Genomic DNA, 5,353 nt, shown 5'->3' on the forward strand with positions numbered 1-5,353 from the left:
GTGCCTCGAAGCTCACTCCAGCGATTTCCTAGTATTTCCTGTGTGAGCCAGGGGCTGCATCCTAAGTGCCATACGAGAGAATCTAGCTGAACGCCTTGTGCAAAAGCAATTGACTTCGGAGAGTTGAGCTCACCCTCAGTCTCTCACAGTTGCATACTGCCTGCAGAAAGAGTTTCCAACATCTGCACCACAGCCGTTTTCAGAGGCTTCTGAGACGCAAGTGGAATAAGCAGACATGGAGGGTGTGTCCAGCTGCAGTGGAGAAGTATTCTGGGTACCTCCTGGCTGACAGTACTGCTACGTTCTCAGTGCCCTACAAACGCAGCTAGTCGAAAGCTGGCTTGCAGGCATGCTTCCTTCTGAGAGGTGAGGTCAGGGCAGGGCCCTCCTGTATACTGACTGCCCGTAGACGTAGGTCCCAGCATCCTTATGTTAGGCGTCGGAAGAGGTTGTGTGAAGACCATGTGGAAGTGACAGGATTCTCCTCAAGTGTATCCGATCTCAATGCGGACACTGCAAACGTCCTTGTTCAATGAGAGTGTAGCTCGGTCCTAGCTCCCATCAAAGTGTCTAGCAGACATCTGCCTGCAAAGCATACACACTTCCGAGAGTTGAGCTTATGGACTGTCCCTCCCAAATCCTGGCTGCACGTACACCACGCTCCTAACAGGCCTAGCCCCGATGCGTGCCTGAAGTGTTTTGAGAGGTAAGTGGAAAGTCCCGGCCCACAAGACTAGTGCATCCAAGCTCACTCCATCGATTTCCCAGTGTTTCCTGTGTGTGCCAGGTGCTACATCCTAAGTGCCATTCGAGAGAAGCTAGCTGAACACCTTCTCCAAAGGCAACTTACCTCGGAGAGTTGAGCTCACCCTCAGTCCCTCACAGTTGCACACTGCCTGCAGAAAGAGTTTCCAACATCTGCAACAGAGCCGTTTGTCAGAGGCTTCTGAGACGCAAGTAAAATAAGCAGACCTGGAGGTTGTCTCCGGGTGCAGTGGAGTTCTATTCTGGGTAGCTCCTGGCTTAGAACACTGTTACGTTCTCAGTGCCCGAGGAACGCAGCTAGTTGAAAGCTGGCTTGGAGGTGTGCTACCCTGTGCGAGCTGAGTTCACGTCAGGACCCTCCCGCATCCTGACTGCCCGTAGACGTAGGTCCCAGCATCCTTATGTTAGGTGCAGGAAGAGGTTGTGTGAAGAGCATGTGGAAGTGACAGGATCCTCCTCAAGTGTATCCGATCTCAATGCAGACACTGCAAACGTCCTTGTTCAATGAGAGTGTAGCTCGGTCCTAGCTCCCATCAAAGTGTCTAGCAGACATCTGCCTGCAAAGCATACACACTTCCGAGAGTTGAGCTTATGGACTGTCCCTCCCAAATCCTGGCTGCACGTACACCGCGCTGCTAGAGGCCTAGCCCCGATGCGTGCCTGAAGTGTTGTGAGAGGTAAGTGGAAAGTCCCGGCCCACAAGACTAGTGCATCCAAGCTCACTCCAGCGATTTCCTAGTGTTTCCTGTGTGAGCCAGGTGCTACATCCTAAGTGCCATTCGAGAGAAGCTAGCTGAACACCTTGTCCAAAGGCAACTTACCTCGGAGAGTTGAGCTCACCCTCAGTCCCTCACAGTTGCACACTGCCTGCAGAAAGAGTTTCCAACATCTGCAACAGAGCCGTTTGTCAGAGGCTTGTGAGACGCAAGTAAAATAAGCAGACCTGGAGGTTGTCTCCGGGTGCAGTGGAGAAGTATTCTGGGTACCTCCTGGCTGACAGTACTGCTACGTTCCCAGTGCCCTACAAACGCAGCTAGTAGAAAGCTGGCTTTCAGGCATGCTGCCTTCTGAGAGGTGAGGTCAGGGCATGGCCCTCCTGCATACTGACTGCCCGTAGACGTAGGTCCCAGCATCCTTATTTTAGGCGTCGGAAGAGGTTGTGTGAAGAGCATGTGGAAGTGACAGGATTTTCCTCAAGTGTATCCGATCTCAATGCGGACACTGCAAACGTCCTTGTTCAATGAGAGTGTAGCTCGGTCCTAGCTCCCATCAAAGTGTCTAGCAGACATCTGCCTGCAAAGCATACACACTTCCGAGTGTTGAGCTTATGGACTGTCCCTCCCAAATCCTGGCTGCACGTACACCACGCTCCTAACAGGCCTAGCCCCGATGCGTGCCTGAAGTGTTGTGAGAGGTAAGTGGAGAGTCCCGGCCCACAAGACTAGTGCATCCAAGCTCACTCCAGCGATTTCCTAGTATTTCCTGTGTGAGCCAGGTGCTACATCCTAAGTGCCATTCGAGAGAAGCTAGCTGAACACCTTCTCCAAAGGCAACTTACCTCGGAGAGTTGAGCTCACCCTCAGTCCCTCACAGTTGCACACTGCCTGCAGAAAGAGTTTCCAACATCTTCAACAGAGCCGTTTGTCAGAGGCTTGTGAGACGCAAGTAAAATAAGCAGACCTGGAGGTTGTCTGCAGGTGCAGTGGAGTTGTATTCTCGGTAGCTCCTGGCTTAGAACACTGTTACCTTCTCAGTGCCCGAGGAACGCAGCTAGTTGAAAGCTGGCTTGGAGGTGTGCTTCCTTGTGCGAGCTGAGTTCACAGCAGGACCCTCCCGCATCCTGACTGCCCGTAGACGTAGGTCCCAGCATCCTTATTTTAGGTGCAGGAACAGGTTGTGTGAAGAGCATGTGGAAGTGACAGGAGTCTCCTCAAGTGTATCCGATCTCAATGCAGACACTGCAAACGTCCTTGTTCAATGAGAGTGTCGTTCGGTCCTAGCTCCCATCAAGGTGTCTAGCAGACATCTGCCTGCAAAGCATACACACTTCCGAGAGTTGAGCTTATGGACTGTCCCTCCCAAATCCTGGCTCCACGTACACCGCGCTCCTAACAGGCCTAGCCCCGATGCGTGGCTGAAGTGTTGTGAGAGGTAAGTGGAAAGTCCCGGCCCACAAGACTAGTGCATCCAAGCTCACTCCAGCGATTTCCTAGTATTTCCTGTGTGAGCCAGGGGCTACATCCTAAGTGCCATACGAGAGAAGCTAGCTGAACGCCTTGTGCAAAAGCAATTGACTTCGGAGAGTTGAGCTCACCCTCAGTCCCTCACAGTTGCATACTGCCTGCAGAAAGAGTTTCCAACATCTGCACCACAGCCGTTTGTCAGAGGCTTGTGAGACGGAAGTGGAATAAGCAGACCTGGAGGGTGTCTCCAGCTGCAGTGGAGAATTATTCTGGGTACCTCCTGGCTGACAGTACTGCTACGTTCTCAGTGCCCTACAAACGCAGCTAGTCGAAAGCTGGCTTGCAGGCATGCTTCCTTCTGAGAGGTGAGGTCAGGGCAGGGCCCTCCTGTATACTGACTGCCCGTAGACGTAGGTCCCAGCATCCTTATGTTAGGCGTCGGAAGAGGTTGTGTGAAGAGCATGTGGAAGTGACAGGATTCTCCTCAAGTGTATCCGATCTCAATGCAGACACTGCAAATGTCCTTGTTCAATGAGAGTGTAGCTCGGTCCTAGCTCCCATCAAAGTGTCTAGCAGACATCTGCCTGCAAAGCATACACACTTCCGAGAGTTGAGCTTATGGACTGTCCCTCCCAAACCCTGGCTGCACGTACACCACGCTCCAAAGAGGCCTAGCCCCGATGCGTGCCTGAAGTGTTGTGAGAGGTAAGTGGAAAGTCCAGGCCCACAAGACTAGTGCCTCGAAGCTCACTCCAGCGATTTCCTAGTATTTCCTGTGTGAGCCAGGGGCTGCATCCTAAGTGCCATACGAGAGAATCTAGCTGAACGCCTTGTGCAAAAGCAATTGACTTCGGAGAGTTGAGCTCACCCTCAGTCCCTCACAGTTGCATACTGCCTGCAGAAAGAGTTTCCAACATCTGCAACAGAGCCGTTTGTCAGAGGCTTTTGAGACGCAAGTAAAATAAGCAGACCTGGAGGTTGTCTCCGGGTGCAGTGGAGTTCTATTCTGGGTAGCTCCTGGCTTAGAACACTGTTACGTTCTCAGTGCCAGAGGAACGCAGCTAGTTGAAAGCTGGCTTGGAGGTGTGCTACCCTGTGCGAGCTGAGTTCACGGCAGGACCCTCCCGCATCCTGACTGCCCGTAGACGTAGGTCCCAGCATCCTTGTGTTAGGTGCAGGAAGAGGTTGTGTGAAGAGCATGTGGAAGTGAGAGGATCCTCCTCAAGTGTATCCGATCTCAATGCAGACACTGCAAACGTCCTTGTTCAATGAGAGTGTAGCTCGGTCCTAGCTCCCATCAAAGTGTCTAGCAGACATCTGCCTGCAAAGCATACACACTTCCGAGAGTTGAGCTTATGGACTGTCCCTCCCAAATCCTGGCTGCAGGTACACCGCGCTGCTAGAGGCCTAGCCCCGATGCGTGCCTGAAGTGTTGTGAGAGGTAAGTGGAAAGTCCCGGCCCACAAGACTAGTGCCTCGAAGCTCACTCCAGCGATTTCCTAGTATTTCCTGTGTGAGCCAGGGGCTGCATCCTAAGTGCCATACGAGAGAATCTAGCTGAACGCCTTGTGCAAAAGCAATTGACTTCGGAGAGTTGAGCTCACCCTCAGTCTCTCACAGTTGCATACTGCCTGCAGAAAGAGTTTCCAACATCTGCACCACAGCCGTTTTCAGAGGCTTCTGAGACGCAAGTGGAATAAGCAGACATGGAGGGTGTGTCCAGCTGCAGTGGAGAAGTATTCTGGGTACCTCCTGGCTGACAGTACTGCTACGTTCTCAGTGCCCTACAAACGCAGCTAGTCGAAAGCTGGCTTGCAGGCATGCTTCCTTCTGAGAGGTGAGGTCAGGGCAGGGCCCTCCTGTATACTGACTGCCCGTAGACGTAGGTCCCAGCATCCTTATGTTAGGCGTCGGAAGAGGTTGTGTGAAGACCATGTGGAAGTGACAGGATTCTCCTCAAGTGTATCCGATCTCAATGCGGACACTGCAAACGTCCTTGTTCAATGAGAGTGTAGCTCGGTCCTAGCTCCCATCAAAGTGTCTAGCAGACATCTGCCTGCAAAGCATACACACTTCCGAGAGTTGAGCTTATGGACTGTCCCTCCCAAATCCTGGCTGCACGTACACCACGCTCCTAACAGGCCTAGCCCCGATGCGTGCCTGAAGTGTTTTGAGAGGTAAGTGGAAAGTCCCGGCCCACAAGACTAGTGCATCCAAGCTCACTCCATCGATTTCCCAGTGTTTCCTGTGTGTGCCAGGTGCTACATCCTAAGTGCCATTCGAGAGAAGCTAGCTGAACACCTTGTCCAAAGGCAACTTACCTCGGAGAGTTGAGCTCACCCTCAGTCCCTCACAGTTGCACACTGCCTGCAGAAAGAGTTTCCAACATCTGCAACAGAGCCGTT

The sequence above is a fragment of the Vulpes vulpes genome, unplaced genomic scaffold, assembly GCF_048418805.1.
Source record: "Vulpes vulpes isolate BD-2025 unplaced genomic scaffold, VulVul3 u000000649, whole genome shotgun sequence".
Lineage (NCBI taxonomy): Eukaryota > Metazoa > Chordata > Mammalia > Carnivora > Canidae > Vulpes > Vulpes vulpes.